The sequence below is a fragment of the Pipistrellus kuhlii genome, unplaced genomic scaffold, assembly GCF_014108245.1.
Source record: "Pipistrellus kuhlii isolate mPipKuh1 unplaced genomic scaffold, mPipKuh1.p scaffold_m20_p_2, whole genome shotgun sequence".
Taxonomy (NCBI): Eukaryota; Metazoa; Chordata; class Mammalia; order Chiroptera; family Vespertilionidae; genus Pipistrellus; species Pipistrellus kuhlii.
In genome coordinates this window covers 145082626-145100873 of record NW_023425515.1, presented here as the reverse complement: position 1 = coordinate 145100873, position 18248 = coordinate 145082626, and positions in this window count along the sequence as shown.

The following is an 18248-nucleotide window of genomic DNA, read 5'->3' as shown; positions in this document are numbered from 1 at the left end:
TATCATTCAAGATTTTCAGCTAGCCTTGCCTTAATGATTATAATATTTATTGCCTTTTGTTATTTGGTCATTTAGCTCTTTCATTCAGTCATACCTCTTGATTGTCTCCTATGTGTCAAGGATTCTATAAACGTGTGTGATCCTTTTTTTTTTTTTTCCTGGCAACCTAATTAGATTACAAATTATTCAGTCATGTAAACAATGATTTTCTTGGTGTCCCAGTACACATTAAATAATGGGTACCCATGAAAAAGTGTATAATATCATGCAAAGATCTTTGATAGGAAACCATAAAATCTATATTCTGGGTTTGGATTCACTAGATGTGTATTATTAGTCAACCTTTAAAAACTTGAATTTCCAGACAGGTGGAAAAATATATTACTGTAATATGCTATTCAGTTCTGATAATCATCTAATAAGCAATGTTTATCTAAGGGCATTATAAATCATTGTGGACTTTGCAAGTTAAAGATATTTTCAAATAATTCTTGGACATAGTGCTGATGCTTTCTTTTTCAATAGTGAATAGTTTATTCCCCATCTGATTGTTTGTTCATTTCTGAAATTTGTGGTGTAATCCTGTGTCGAATCCCTCCTCAACTTTTATTGCTTCTTTAGATGTTCAAGATGTTCAACAGATTAATTTTACTTTGAAGATAATCCACACATAAATACACTGACTCAGACATAATTTACCCCACACCAAAGCTGTTATCCTTTTATGAACAAGAATATAATTTATACAATATATCTATCACTCCTTCTATCCCACCCCTTCCTGACCAATTGGTAGGGATGGCCTTGCCTAAGATATAATTTGAGGGGTAGAACAAATTTTGGATGATTGTGCATTGTTTTAGAGAAGCAAAATGGAAATCTTCACCAAAGAAATTAAAATAAATTATTCTGGACTAGCTAGCTTTGATTAAAAATTCAGTAATACTGCTATAAATACATAATTAACAAAAATGCTGATGGAGTGGGTGGAATCTTCTTATTATTCTTTCTAATCTACATTTGTTTAATATAGATAATAGAGTAAATGCATTATACTAGTTTACAAATTATGCTGAAAATAATTTTAATGTTTTAGAGTTAAATATCTTCTTATGTAGTTTTATAAGCATAAAGAGAATGTAGATTTTTTTTTTAGCAATGTGTACTACTTCTCAGGATATCCCAGGAGCTTAGTAATTTGTTAACTAAAGTTTTGCTTTCAACCTATTTCTACTTTCTCTTCAAAAAAATTCACATTTGAGCCGAAACTGGTTTGGCTCAATGGATAGAGTGTCGGCTTGGGGACTGAAAGGTCCCAGGTTCAATTCTGGTCAAGGGCATGTACCTTGGTTGTGGGCATATCCCCAGTAGGGGGTGTGCAAGAGACAGCTTATCGATGACTCTCATCGATGTTTCTAACTCTCGATCTCTCTCCCTTCCTCTCTGTACAAAAATCAATAAAATATATTTTTTAAAAATTCACATTTGAATTTATTAAGTCTTCTGTTAGCCATACAGGTTCTTCAACAAATTCTTCATTCACTTGGACCAGATGCCTCAGTCAAACAAGTTATCTTTTATGGAATGATTCAAGTGACTTTGAGATAAAATAATTTCACTGAAGTGAGATGTCAATCAAGTTAAACCATAGACATGGCATCCCTGTGCATTGGCAAGCAACACATCTATACTTTTTAAAGGAAACATGTTCCAGACACTAGTAAGAAGAACTTCACTCTGGAATCACAGATCAGCTACAAGGCAATTCACTCTGTCCAGTAAATCTCTGTGGCATAGTGAGTCCTTTCCTTGACTGGGAATGTGCTGGGGCTACAAGGAATTCTTGTAATTGGGTGGTATGTGATAAAGGAAGGGGCAAAGGACAGTATTGAACCATTTAGGAGACCGGAATGTAAGTTCTGATGTGGCTGCTGACCAGTGGCAATAGCACCAGAAATCCATTGTTCTCAGTTTTCTCATACCACACCTAAGAGTAAAGACATTTGGTCTTCCCACCTTCAGAAGTGCTTTGAGTCTCAGAAGTGATTATATAAATGATGGCATGTTTAAAAGTGTAAAATATTATGCAGATATAGAAACCATAATTTTCTGCTTCTATCCCCTCACATAAACTAGTGAATGATATTTAGGATAAAGAATATGCAAGAGTTGCTAAGCTCCTGGTCCTTTAGGTAAGATATTTATTTTTTACAGAAAAGGGGCTTTTAAATATTGTTAAATTCAATAAACATTTATTGAACACCTGTAGGTATTTTTAGAACATTATGATGGCTCTTACAAAGAACAGATAATCCAAAGGTGATTAGGTGGACTTCCTGTATTCAAAGAAGCATAAAAACTAAATGAAAGAAACACTGTGGAACTAGGACGTTGCAAGTAAATTCTCTGAGACATTAGCACAAGCATGGAGGAGGAAAAATTTTTAACAGAATTTGAAATTTAAAAAGTGCAGAAAGAACAGAGGAAATAACCTTTCTAGGAATAATAAAAGCATAAGCACAAGAATAGAAATGTGAAGGTATAATGCACTGGAAAGGTGAAGAGAAGAAATACTGAGAGCTTGAATGCAATGGGGGAAATGAGGTGGGAAATTCAGAGCATCAGGGTGAAATTAGAGGCTCCCAAATACTTTATTGTGTGCACTTGCTATCTTTCCACCAAAACACCAATATTTTGGTCCAGATATTTGAATTCTAGAGTCTAGTCTTCCCACATTAGATCCTTTTGATCAAACTTTATGTTTGCACAGTTCTGGAAATGTTGGCCCCTCTCCACTTCCTAGAAAATGTTCAGAGACAGTGCATCCAAATTATATATTGTTTTGACCAAATTGCCATTGAGCTCAATAAAACTCTCCCTTCATGCTCTGTCATCATATAAACAAATAAATTGGAACCAAAAATTACATGTAAATAGAACATTAAATAACTGCACTTGAAAACAATTTCAAAAACCCTATTGCTTAAAAGCATTGAAGGATTTCTTGGAAAATTTCTGAATAGGCAGTATGTCTCTACACATATGATTTCAATTGATGTGCATGCTAAAATCATACAATAAAGCTGAAATGTAAAAAATGGAGATGCTCATTATCAATATCAAATAGTTTCTGAGAGTCTTCTCTTCTTACATTTACATGGACAAGCAATTCCAGATCCTTCCTAATAAACCTAAGTAGTCCAAGTCTCTAAAATTAAAAATGGACAAATCCCATTACATTTACAATCATTGTCATTTTTATTAAAGAATTATGATTTGACTGGACCTCCACACATAAGGACTTAACTTATTCAAAAAGAGAACTCCTCATTTTCACTAAAAATAATTACTTCTGTCATATTCTTGCAATATCAATCAGGACAGGCTATGCTGTGATAACAAACATCACCCAGCATTACATGTACACATTGTCCTCACTATGAGACAGGCAAACATAACAACTATTTGGAATATGACTAGTCATTATAAAAGACAAGAGAGATATATGGAGAGTCTCTTGGCAATTAAATACTTGGCCCCGAATTAAAACCACATTCATTATCAAAGTCAAGCTTAGAGTCATATAAGATACTTTATTAGGGTAGAACCATTTTATATTAACAAAAATTCAGATTTTTAAATAGACTGATAAGAAATAATTTCTTCCCCAAACTGTACTTGTGAAAACTATAAGACTCTAATTATTCTTGTAAATTCTTTTTGCACCAGTGGTTTTATCCTAACAAACATGTAATTTATCATATGAACTAATATTTACAGCTTTGGGACATGTTCTTAAGTGTATTCATTTGTATACAAGAGTTATATTCCTTATAACTTGCTAGAAATGAGACTTCTGTATAAAATGTTTTAAAAGGTCTTCAAAGTTTCAAAGCCAATACTTCAACTGCCATTAATCTCAGTTCTAAGCTACAGAACTATCTTCTTCATGATAAGTCTCAAAATGCTAGGCTTTTCTAAAAATACCAAGTATATAATCTAAAACTTGACTTTTTCTTTATAGAGTAAATTTAGACAATAAAGAGATTTGATATAGATTCAAATTTTATCAGGACACAAGGAGCATAGTTATAGAACAGAGAGGAATAAAAGAACAATAATAAAATAAAAAATTTCATAGTGGTAAGCTGAGTTGAGGTCAACTAGGGTGTGATTGATTATGTAGTAAAAGGTAAATTTAATCTTAAAATATTTTTCTCACTGGTCTTCAATGCCTTCAAAATTTTATTATTCAAAACTTACTTAGTATCTTTTTTTTATATATCAGACCCTCCAGATATAGGAAAACATCAGAGATGGCCATAGCTTCAAGACCACATCACCTGAAGTGGGATGAGTAGCAGACAAGTAAATAAGCATGTTCAGAGAGTATCAGAGGTGATGAGGTGGAAGAATTCTCTAGCTTCAGTGAGACTAGAGATGGAATGGTTACAGAAAGGAATACAAAAACATTCTTAAAAGATGAATAGGTGTTCATACTTTGAAAACTATATAAAGGAAATAGAATTAACTATCACTTTCCCTGATATATAAAATAAATTGTGTACATTTGGCTTGTACAATTAAAATAAAATTTAATAAAATCTCTGTTCTTGGATATTTCACTGCCCCACATTTTAAGTCCAATTACTTTGTTGTGTTAAAAAAAAAAAAGAAACTAATAAATGTAAACATATTGATCCATGATTTAAACTGGTTGGAGTATTTTGGAAGAAATTGAAAAAGTGATATCAAAGTACAAATCATATTATTTAGTGCCTAATCCTTTACTCATAGCTGAAATATTCCCCTAGACCCTACCTGTGGAGAACTAGGGTAGGTCCATTTACTGCACTGATAAAGCAGAACAAAACCAGAGTTTGGATTCTGGATTAATTGCTCCTATAGGAGATGGCCAGATGGGAAGAATCATAGTAAGGAGTCTGAAATAAAGGGAACACAGATCATGGAGGCCAAGGCAGAAAACCAGAATCAGTCAATAAATCCAAAGGACAGGTTCAGGGTCAAAAACACAACACTAAGACAATCATAAGTCACCAGTTTAAATGAGAAAAAGGAGAGGTTAGAAGGAACATATGGTGTGTTCCTGACTGTCTTGAGTGAAATTGAAATGTCATAAAAATTGTGCTCATCATTTGCTTGTATTGAACTGGTTTAAGGTTAAAAATTTTAATTGGACAACTTTCTATAACATTTATTGAACAAGAAAGAACTCTTCTTGTTTCAAGAAAAATATGTCTGGTATATATAAAGCAAACAAAAATAGAATTTTTTTTAATTTTTATTCTTGGCACTATTACAGATGTTCTCCATGCCTCCCTCCCCACTTTACCCACCTCCACCAAGTCCCCCCACCCAACCTCTGGCCATCACCAAACTGGTGTCTGTGTCCAGGGGCTATGTATAGATGTTCTTTGGCTAATCTCTTCAATATTTTTCATCCAGTCTCCCAATTCCCCTCCCCTCTGACCTCTGTCAGTCTGTTGCATATCTTTGGACTGGGCATTATAGCAGTAAATGCAACTGTCTCAAGACAACCTTACAATGACTGGTCCAATCTACCTAATAAAAGAGTAACATGCTAATTGACTGTACCTTCACAATGCCCACCAGCCAATCAGGAGTGTATATGCAAATTAACTCAATAAGATGGTCAGTTAATTTGCATATTTAGGTGCTGAGGGCACTACCCCAGCCCTTCTGGGCCTCTGAGCAGAGTGGGAGGGCAGAAAGGTGACTCCTGCCAGAGCAAAGACAGACGGTGCTGGCAGCTAGAGGAAGAAAGGCTTATTCTTGCACAAATCTTTGTGCATCAGGCATCTAGAATCAAATAAAGCTCACAATTGTCTACAGGAGCATTAAGTGTTCCTTGATGAGAAAGTATATCAATAAGAGGAAGTCAGGATATCTTCCTAGATCCAACAGAACCTCTGAGTCATAGGTTATGATATTGCTCTAAAGAGCAAGCAATCATTATAAAGTCAATTGCATTACAGTTTTATCCTTTATTATTATATTTCCCACTGTCTAGGTTTTTTTTTTTTTCTAGAAGCATTCTTTTTGAAAATTCAATAATATTGTTAGTTCAATGCACTTCTTTTGCATGGCTATAGTACACATTTGGCCCTGTTCCTGTACTTTATCAGCAGCTAGCCCTCAGGACAAGAAATGTTGTAGCATAGCACAATAAACAGTGGCCAGAAGAAGCCAGGACCTTTAGGGTACATAAACTTCATAAATGTTGAATTTGTGCTTTTGGACAATGTTTTGCAATGCTAGTTTAATTCTCAACCTGGCATAAAAAGAAAACAATTCTCACTAACTTCACAGTAAATTTATTAGGGATACAGAGAGGCTAAGAAATTAAGCCATTTCCCTACTATAAGAAAATAACAGCACCAAAATCAAAGGGAGCTATTGTTAGAGTTGAAAGTTTGGGCAATTACCAACTCTCCATAAACCTTGTTTTCACTCAAAGTCAAATTTTTTTTTCCATTTCTGGAACCCCTTTTGTTAAATTACTTTCCAAAATTGTCTTAAGTAAAATAATGTATCTCTAGGGCAAGACTCTTTTCTTTTAAACTCATGGTGCCTACCCACAGGGAAGATAGCAATCAGTTGGCTCAGTTGCTTCAATTGTCCTCACTATTGCTCTTTTGAGTGGCTTCAAAGTTAGATCTCCCAAAAAGGCATAGGTGATTCAATAATTGCAGAACAGTAGGGAGCAGAGCACTTCCCCCAGGAGATATTTCTTAAAGAGGTTTTGTGGTCATCTTTCTTATAATCTGAGAGTTCTAAAAACTTGGAAGTTAAAGAAGTGCTTTAGCTATTAAGAATTTTGATAGGTAGACTAAACTTATTTTTTTCAATATATTTAATTGATTTTTTTTACAGGGAGGAAGGGACAGGTAGAGAGAGTTAGAAACATCAATGAGAGAGAAAAACATCAATCAGCTGCCTCCTGCACACTCTCTACTGGGGATGTGCCTGCAACCAAGGTACATGCCCTTGACCAGAACCTGGGACCCTTGAGTCTGCAGGCCGATGCTCTATCCACTGAGCCAAACCGGTTAGGGCTAAAGAAACTTATTTAACCCAGCATTTCCCAAGGCATTGAACATGAAATTATTTCTTTTGGAACATATCCTGAGGAGCATGTTACATGCTTGGGGAAAATGCATCATGGAGGACTGAGAGTGCCTGGTGAAGAGCACATATGTGGTGCTCCCTCCTGAAGACACTGAGTGTCTGATCATCCGTGAGTTACCTTTTAGAACTAATTTCTTGAATATGACTCCCTCTTCCCCCACCCCACTAAGCCTGCTTGCTCATTTTGTCTCAGAAACCAGAAAAATCTCAGTTGACTAGATGTGGTTGGTGATCGGAACGGTGAACTGAGGTGTTTTCCTGGGGTAGTGTCTCCAGACACCAAAGAATGAGCTCCACGGGCCAGAAGATTTAAGTAAAAGTGTGGAAAAGGTATTACAAGCAGGTTCAGATTCCCCTCATGGGGAGAGGGGTGCCCAATAATGGGCTGCCCCCTCAAGCCTTATAGTCCAAGGATATATATTTGATACAAGACTGCTTCTATAGCTATCTGAGTCATCACCTGATTGATTCCCTCAGTTGTTCTTGCCCAGCAACCAATCTGAACTTACCTGTTTCTATGTGTTCTTTCTCTGTCCCTATGCTGAACTTGCTCTATGTGTTCCTTCACCTTGTGACTACAGGCCCTTCCTGTTTTCCCATGCCTCCTGCTTTGAGTCCAGAAACATTTTATAATTTCTGCTTGGTTGGTTCCTGTGGTGAGGCTGCTCAAACGGCCGTGTCTGCCCCTGCCTATGTTCCACCTGCCTTTGCTTACCCCTGGTCCCCTGCCCTATCTGCCTACATTCAAGTTAACCTCTCATGGTTTTAAATGAAGCTGAACAGTTTCAATAGCATGTCACAGAGCCTGAGAGATGTACAATGTGCATGGATTTCCACTATTTTGATTTACTCCTTGGGAAAGTAAAAGAGACTACCAAGATGCATTATCAACTTATGTATGTACCTCACAGCTGGGGACCAACTAGCATATTGGAAGAGAGCATACATTAGGGAAAGAAAAAAGGAGAAGGTGGAAAAATAAATGAAACAAAGAGGGTGGGTTTTTTTTTAAGTTGAAAAGAAAAGAAAAACACCATGCAAAAGAAGCCCCCTGAGAAACTTTTATCAGCTTAATTTACAAGGGAAGATGTTTGGGCAATTTGAGAGAGAGAGAGAGAGAGAGAGAGAGAGAGAGAGAGAGAGAGAGAGGAAGAGATGCTATTTCTCATGATTGAAAGAGTTATGGGACCTTTCACCGCCTGGGAGAGCTCAATATGAAGTGCATTAGCACTGTCGTGGGCTTTGAAACACTATTGTGGCTGAAGAAAGCACCCCACCCTGTATTGATAACATAGATAACTGAGTAAACCCAGTAAGGAGGTTAATTTGCAGGAGGAATCAGACTAATCAAGATAGTTTGAATAAGGCTGTTAATCACATTTATAACACGTTCAGCACAGATTTTTGTGGGCTGCCCCTATAGAGTTACATGTCCCATATACAAATGAGTAACACCCAACATTATGCAGCTTTGCTAAATTGCTTAGAACCAAATAGAATCCTGCCCACTCCCCTAGCTTATGTTCTCTAAGGTAATCAGAAAAAATAAAAAATATTTTTTGGAGCACAAAATCTGAGAAATAATTTCCAAAGTGACTTACATTGCATTCCCTTCATTTAGAGCCTGGGTCCTTAACTTTAGGCATTTAGGGCTGATTCCAAGAGATTTCCCCAGACACAAGGCCAGTAGGAGTTAGATTTCTGCATTCTCACTCTGACAACAACTATAAAAATGTCTTTTTTATAACCATACATTTTATTATTGCCATAATTTCTCTCAATTCCTGATCTAATACATCAGCAATTTCTATTAGCTTTATCTTTAAACTATATTGTGCGTCCAACTAGCGTCTACCATCTCCACTGCTATAACTCTAGTCCAAGTCACTATCATCAGTCTCCTAGACATCTTCAATAACTCCCAATTATTTCTCCCTTTCCCTGTTTGCTCACCACTCCTATCCACTCAGTCCATTTGTTGGCTCCCAAACTGGCTCTCAAACACAGAATGCAAGAAGAGAGTGACAAAAAAGGCAGACCACTCCAAATTTGCTGGGTGGAAGGCTTAATAAGCAAGGGAACCAAGCCTGTTTGGGACAGCCAAAATTTCAGCAGATCTCTGCACTCACCCATCAAAATCTTTAAGTTTATATAGAGGCTTTAACTGGGGTCAGTGGCACATATCATCCAGATGGTTTTAACACATTGCTCTCTCAAGACTGAATCCTTGAAATGACTCTGGCTGTAGGAATGGTAGACAGAGCATACATTTCAAGGGCTGGGGAGTAGATAAGAAACCAGGGATCCAGCTTTCTGATCTACCATAAGTCATGTCCTCTCAGTGACCTCCTCTAGAGCCTTTCTTCACAAAACAAAACAAACGGAGTTTTATATTAAGTACTATCTATTCACTTTCTTTCCATGGCTTCCTATTTCAATTAGAGTAAACAAAAACTCATTTTCAGGGCCTATAATATCCTAGTTTATGTCTATTTCTTTGAAGTAAACTCCTATGCTGTCCCCTTTTTTACTACACTCTAATCACAGTGATCTTCACTTTGCCCTGGATTATACCAAGTCACCAAGTTATTTCTCCTCCAAGGTAGATATTTGCTCTTGTTAATCCCTCTGCCTGGATTGCTTTGGTGTGCAGGTGTCCTTAAGACTAACTTCTTCTCATCTTTCAGGTTCAAGTTCAGAACTCATTTCCCCAGGTCTTCTATGGTCATCACCATGCCCACTCCTATCCATCACTCTTATTTATCTTGCTTACTAGTATAAGTTTATTGTCAGACTATTCATTGGCATGTAAGCTCCATGAGTGCAAGAACTGTGTCATCTTATTTAATAAACTATTTTAAGTGTCTACAACAGTGACTGACACAAAATGGACACTTAAAAAATTTTTCTCATATAGATGAATGAATTTTTGTAAGTATCAGTTGGACGGAAGCTCATTGTGGTCAAACCTTCCAACTATAGGAATCCTAAACTAGCCATGACTTTTTAATAGAATTGTTGCTTCAGTCCTTCTCCTTATTCCCACTTTGTATGTGATTTACAGGGGTCTCATTTATATTAAAGCCTTTGTGGAAGCCTGTATAGCAATGATGTAGTGGTAGGAATCAAGGTGATGGGGTTGTTTCTGGGAACAAAGGAATAGTTACTGAAGGCAGTCACAAAAGGGGGTCCCAAGGATACTTTAGGTTATATATATATATATATATATATATATATATATATATATATGAATTTATAGTTTCTATAACACCTGCTCTATTGTGCTAGATTCAATGCCATCCTCTACTCTGCAGGTAGCATAATTTATTGTAACCCCAACTAATCCCCTCTCCCTATACATTAGTATACATTGCATTACTTCTATTGTCATTAGTTATTGAGTAATACATTATGTGCCGGACACTGTGTTAGGAGCATCATGTAGGAGTTTGATTTAATATACACAATACTAAGGTTGTCCATATTTTACAGATGATGACACTAAGATCTTGAGACTTAAATAATCTGCCTAAGGTCATGTAATTTAGGACTTTTTGACTCTAGAATCTGAACTCTTAAATGCTACACTAATTCCAATGACAGCAATAAGTATAAGTACTTGATGCAAAAATTTAAAAAAATAAGGTTTTATTTATTTGAGGTTTTTGTTTGTTTGTTTGTTTTTTATGTCCACCAGTGAACTATGTGGTAGAGATAAAAAGATGAAGGTCATGGTTCTTGCCAAAATTACTCATGGTTAAAATAAAGAATTGGACTTATACAAAAAAAAAAGTATTTTATAGTGAGGCACATGTCATGATAGTGGTGAGATGGCTATAACCCCAATGATAATTCACATTTGAAAGTTGTTTCTTTGGTGTAAATAATGCCTGTGCTAAGTTTTCAAAGTGAATCTGTATTAAAGCTTGAACCAGTTTCACAGTGTTTAAGAGCCAAGCCATAGGGAATAAGACAGATCTGTGTTATTACAAATACCAGACACTTAACATTTAATGATAACTTGCTCAAATCCCCATTGAACATCTTGTAGAAGACCATATGCTTGTCAAGATACTTTTCAACATCTGGGAGTTTCACCTGGTTAACCTCCAGCTTAGAATCCCTGCTGCCCTTAATTTCCTGAATTCTTTTGTGAGTCTATTTCTTTATCTGAGCTCTGATACCTGCCCAAACCTAGGATTTTGCCTTGCCCCCACCCTCCTCTTCCATTTATCAGCACAAAATAAAACATAGATATAAATCTGCAGAATTTTTACTGAAGTTTTGTGTATCATGAAGAAGAGGTTGCATGACCACACCAAGAGCAAACACCTTTCAATCATATATGGTTGATTCTCCTCATGTGCAGCAGTTATAACAAATTAAGCACTAAATTAGCAAATATTGATTTATTGCTACTGGGAGAGAACAGGGTTAGGGTCCTGTCGATCTCTGGTTACATTTATAACAACCATTTAATGCTTATCTTTGTTTTATGTGTGTTTCTTTTGAAAGGAACTTTCTTTAATATATATTCTTTCGTTAACACTCAACACACAGCCAATAGCACTATACTTTCTGCCTGAATGAAGCTTATCCAGCACATGTATTTTCCCTGTGAGGCATATCACAGCCTTTTTCTACTTAGGGACACCAGAAGGATTTTTAGGACTATGCCTGGGGCCCACTTAAAAAATAACAAAATTAACAACAAAAATGCAAAGAATATGTCACTAAATACTTGTAAAAACCCCCAAAGCATCTGTTCACAGTATGAGAGCTGAGACAAGGTGGCATTGTTCATTGACCTCAGCTGAAAAGAAGCTTGTCCAATGGTTTTAATTTTTGCTATTCTGGCATTTCTGGGAATGGCTTGCAAAATTGCCATGAGGATGGATATTGGAATTATAAATAAATTTTAGCAAGAGGCACATTTGCAAATACAAAATCTACAAATAATGAATATCCATTTTATAAGACATCCCCATACTAAAATCTCCATCAGCTTTCTCCCCACACCTTGTCCTTAATTGCCTCAGCCTCTTACTACCATCTTGCTGGTTTATTTCACTCCCTTAAATTTTCCATCTTATTTTTTCATCTCTTTCTCCATCGTTGCCACTCATGTTCTAAATTATTTTTATCCTGCTATGAGAAGTAGCATGTCCAAAACCATCCTTCAAGTTATACATCTAACAAATGATTACACAGTACCGGCAATGACTCTGAGATTATAGTCTTTTCTGTGATATATTGTGTTAGTGTCCGAGGGCTTCCAAAACAAAGTACAGTGGTGCCTCGCATAAAGAACTCCTCACACAGCGAACGCTGCACACAACGAACTTCATTTCATGATTCATACAACGAACTTCGTTTCACACAACGAAGTCACTCGAGCTTCCACGACCGCTTTGCCCGAGCTTCCACGACTGCTTCGCCCGAGCTTCCACGGTCGCTGCCGATGTATTGCATCCTTCCGCGCAGGCACTGCAGGCACTGCAGGCAGTCGTTAGTCACTGCGCTTAACTTAAGCACGTATCGCGGCAATCGTTCTTCATTACGAATTAAATCACGCACGTATCACGGCAGTCGTCCTTTTAAGTTAAACTCAATATTTTTTTTATATCATGGCTTCTAAAAAAAGCAGGAAGGTGATTTCTGTTGAAATGAAACAGGAAATAATTAGAAGGAGTGAATGTGGGGTAAAACAGTGTGACCTCGTCAAAGAGTTTGGCCTCAGCAAGACCACCATTTTCACCATTTTGACAAATAAGGATGCAATCAAATCAGCCAAAGTAGCCAAAGGAGTATCAAAACTATTTCATGAAAAACATAGGTCTTCAATCCACGAGGAAATGGAGAGGCTATTAGCGATTTGGATTAAGGACAGGCAGATGAAAGGTGACGTAACAACCCAAGATATTATCTGTCACAAAGCCAAGACAATTTATGACGATCTAAAGAAAAACATCCCTGGAAGTAGCAGCAATCAAGATAATGAAGAAGAATTCAAAGCCAGCAGGGGGTGGTTTTTTAGATTTAAGAAAAGGTGTGGAATCCACAGCGTTACTATGCATGGTGAGGCTGGCAGTGCTGACAAGAAAGAAGCAGAAAAGTTCTCTATTAACTTTCAAAAATGTACTAAGGATGAAGGATACTGCCCACAACAAGTGTTCAATGCCGATGAAACAGGTCTTTTCTGGAAAAGAATGCCGAGCAGAACCTTCATTACAAAAGAGGAGAAGAAATTGCCAGGACACAAAGCCATGAAGGGCAGACTTACCCTTATGTTTTCGTCTAATGCCAGCGGAGACCTCAAGATCAAACCTCTATTGGTTTATCACTCTGAAAATCCAAGAATTTTCAAGAAAAATAACGTTATTAAGTCCAAACTGCCCGTCCATTGGAAGTCCAATCAAAAAGCCTGGGTGACCCAAGTTATCTTCAACGAATGGATTCTGGAAACCTTTGCTCCTGCCGTGAAGAAATTCTTGCTGGAAAAAGAACTGCCGCTCAAAGCCCTTCTGATACTTGACAATGCCCCTTCTCACCCAAAAGACCTAGAGGAAATATTGCAGGAAAATTATCCTTTTATCAAGGTGCAGTATTTGCCACCAAACACCACATCCATTCTTCAGCCAATGGATCAGCAAGTTATTGCGAACTTTAAAAAACTCTACACTAGAGCCCTCTTTAATAAGGTGTTTGAAGAATGCGAGTTTGGTGGAGACAATATGACTGTCTGAAAGTTTTGGAAGGAGAAATTTGATGTCCTTATGGCAATACGACTTATACAGAAGGCCTGGGAAGAAGTGTCATAAAGGACCCTCATTTCTGCTTGGAAGATGCTTGTGCCTTTGTGGACCCAGGAAGAAGCAGTAGTTGATGACACAGAAGTGGTGAAGGACATCATCACAGTGGCCCAAAGGTTGGAATTAGAGGTAGAGGAAGAGGATGTAGAGGAGCTTATTGAGGAACACGAAGAAGAGCTGACAACTGAAGAGCTCCAAGCACTTCTGGTCCAGCAACAGGACAATGCTCAAAGGGAAGCGTCATCTGATAATGAGGAGCAACAATCAAACAATCAACCAATCCCAACTGCTGACATCAAGAACATCCTGGTCAAATGGAAAGCAGTTCAGGAGTTTACCAATGCCCACTATCCGGATTCAGCTGAAGCAAACAGGATCAACGATCTTTACTCCGATACTCTTGTCCATTATTTCCGGCAGATGTTGGAGAAAAGAGAAAAACAAACGACTTTGGACAGGTTTTTCATGAAACCATAGGCAAAAAACAGAAAATGGATGAAGATGTGCAAGATTCGGTAGACTCTACTTAGTCTGTCTTAAAATTAAAAAAAGTGTGTGTGTTTTTTTAAAAAAATTATGTTTTTAGATGTATCTAAATAAAAATAATAACAAAAAATTTATCTTTTTTCATGTCATCTTAGCATATTTTATGCTACAGAACGAATTATTTTTTTTAACATGTATTGTTATGGGAAAACGCGTTTCACATAACAAACTTTTCGCATAACAAACTTGCTCCTGGAACGAATTAAGTTCGTTGTGTGAGGCACCACTGTATCACAAACAGGGTGGCTTAGAACAGTATAAATTGACTACTTCACAGATCCGAACGCTAAGAAGTCCACAAACAAGGTGTTGACAGGGCCATGGTCCCTCCAAAACTTGTAGGGGAGTATCCTTCCTTGCATCTTTCTAGCTTCTGATGATTTGAATCCAATCCTTGTCATTCCTTGGTTTGCAGCTTTCGCATGTAAACTGCTGCCTCCGACATCAAATGGCATTCTCCCTGCATGTGACTGTGTCTGCATCTCTGATCACTTTTCTTTGAAGTTTTCACCTCAGTGAAAGAAGGCTGGTGAGACTGGTAGATGTTGCAAGGCAGGAAATATTCTATCAAATTTCTTAGCTATTTGTGTATAGGCAGTCAAGAAGCATTATATATTACTCATAAGCAAGTATGCATTCAGGAATAGTTGACAGTGAGAGCTAACTTTCTGGCCCATATTCCCTTAAGAATTGTTTTCCTCTTTGATGGTGCCCTCATCTAAGGCTGGTAGGAATGTATTTGTTCAAGTTTCTCTTGAACACAAAACCTGTCCCCTTCATTAAAAGCCCCACTTCTCTCCAAAGGGATTAACGTTGGCAGCCAAATTTGCAGTACCTGGCATTCCCTGACTATATATATATGATTTTTACGGAGAGGAAGAGAGAGAGAGAGAGTACATGAGTACATGCCCTTGACCGGAATCGAACCTGGAACCTTTCAGTCCAGAGGCTGACGCTCTATCCACTGAGCTAAACCGGCTTTGGCCCCTGACTATATTTGATTGAAGTTAAACCATTAATATTAGCTCTCCCAGGAGTTTGTTTTTATGATATATAGATGGTAGTTATGCTGGTTAGTGGGGGGGGGGGGGGGGGGGCTAAATTTGGCAGCTGAAAGTAAATGATCTTCCTCTATATGCCCAGAGAAGCAGAAAGAACAAAAATCTGACAGACTTGAAAGGAAATGCCAAAATGAGAAACCAAGAATTCCACAAAAAGGAAGATCAGGACAGTGGCAACCTTGGAGCCTGCTAATCCTTGTTTCCATCTTACTGCAGTCTCAAGGGCCCTTTCTGCCATTGTGTTCCACCGGACATGCCTGTGTCCAGATAAAAAGCATTCCCTCCTTCTTTTTTATACTAATTTGATTTATTTCTGCTCTGGAAACTAAGTAGCCTTCATTAAAATGAAACTCAGACCTTTCCACCATTAGTTAGTCTCCTGTACAAGACAGTTGAGTTACTAACATGAGGCTGGCAGGGATTCCTTTATCTCCTATAAAAGTTATCTGACGAGTAATTATGACGGACACATAAATGACTGAACCACAATATTTTAATCATATGATAAAACATGAGATATTCCTGACCATAAATAATCTAACTAATATAGGTACTTTGTCTCCTACCCATTTTTAATGACATATACATTCTTAAATGTAGGGCAAACCCTTCATTTTAGTGCCCTGCAAGTAAAATTGATTCCTATGTGCCTGCTGCTTTATTCTTTCCTGCAGCTGACCAGTCTACCAAATAGTTTTACCTCCTGCCAGGGGATAGAATACCTTAAACATCTTCATAAAGAACTGGTTCTCATCCCAACTTGTCATTTCACACTGACATGGTGCTTAAGGGGTTTCAGTTGTCATCATGTTTTGTTAAAACGCAAACCTTATGTTCTATTTCTCATTGCTTTTTTATGACATTTTCAAGGTTTTCTAAAATTTTCTGTCAGATACTTGCCCTGGAGCGTTTTTATGTTCATAATACCCTGGAGCTGCCATTTAAACGCTATGATCATGCTCCACAACAGAGATAACCGTCCATCCATCCATCCATTCATACTCCATGTTTTATGAAGTAGTCCCTAAAGGTAATGTCATTGTGAGGCACTTGTCCTGCTTTCAAGAATCTTACAACTTTGCAGGAAAGCTTAGTTATATTCAAAAATTAATCTAGTGAGGCTGGAAAGTACCAGTAGAGCATTCAGAAATCAAGATAGTATTACTTCTAGATAAGGAGATTAGAAAATATTTTGTGAAAGACTATAATTGGAAACATGAGAAATTTTTAAAAAAGATAAAATTAGTAATGAGATAAAGGTAAGAACTGAAAAATGGCACAAAGAATATTTATTTTTTTTAGCACTTAAAAATTGAAATAACAGCCGAAACAGGTTTGGCTCAGTGGTAGAGCATCGGTCTGCAGACTGAAAGGTCCCAGGTTCGATTCCGGTCAAGGGCAGGTACATTGGCTGCGGGCACATTCCCAGTAGGGAGTGTGCAAGAGGCAGCTGGTCGATGTTTCTCTCTCATCGACGTTTTCTAGCTCTCTATCCCTCTCTCCTCCTCTCTGTAAAAAATCAATAAAAAATAAATAAATAAATTTAAAAAATTGAAATAACAAACGTTTTATTTCAAACCCACCTAAAATAGACTTCTATTTTTTTACCAACAGATTCAGTTATTTTAGTAATCCTGTGCTTATGTTATGCTCACCTTCACTTACAGACTTCTCTCATATAATCAAAAGTCTTCCCATAGTCCATAAGGCACAGCAGCCCCTTTGAGCTCAACATCTACCTCATTCATTTGCCAGGGTTTATAGAGCCTGTTACTGGGCCTTCCAGGTCCTTGAAAGTTCAGCAGAGTAAACAACTGCCTGTCTTGCATATGTCCTGGTCATAAACAAACCCAGGAAATAGAACCCCATTATGAGTCACAATATATTAAAAAAAAAAAAGAACTCAAGTTAGAAATGTATGTCTTGCATTGAAGAAAATCTATTTTAAAACAAAGTACTTGAGGAAAAAAATCATTTAGGCTCAAGTACAATAAGAATTCAACGATCCTATCAATTCATATGTATTTTATTTCAAAGTTACAAAAATATCCCACTTGATATTTTGTAAGCCTGAATTGAATACTAGAAGGAAATCCAGGAAAGAAGATGGCTGAATCCCCAAGTTTAAACTATGTGAAATAAAACACCTTTACCTCGCAAAACCTGCAACAGTTGAGGGGCCAAACAAAAGCAAAGCCTGCCTTAGTTTTCATTTAAGCTCATGCAGTAGACAGTCCAGCAGGAAGCTATTCAATTCTCTATCTAAGGAAGAGAAAAATGGGTAACTGATATTTAAGTCCATATTTTTCTTTTCTTCTGCCACCCTGTTTGAAGGAGAAACATCATGAATTATGGATATATGGTTTTGTTCGCTGAGAGTCTTCTCTTATCAACACTCAATCTCCATCTTTTCCATCCCAGACAGAAATATAAAAGAGCTCCCCTCACCAATGTGAACTTCCAGTGGATATACTGAAGGAAATCTGAAAACTCGTTGTTTAGAGTCTAAAAGGAGCAAGGATTTCACTTTCTGGAACTCAGAGAGGCCAGATAACTCTGACCTTGGCAGATCAGTCCACAAACCTCCAGAGGCACTGAAACACGGACAACTTTATTTCAGCAAGACTGGAGCTGTGATCCAGACCCGCAGTGTGGGATT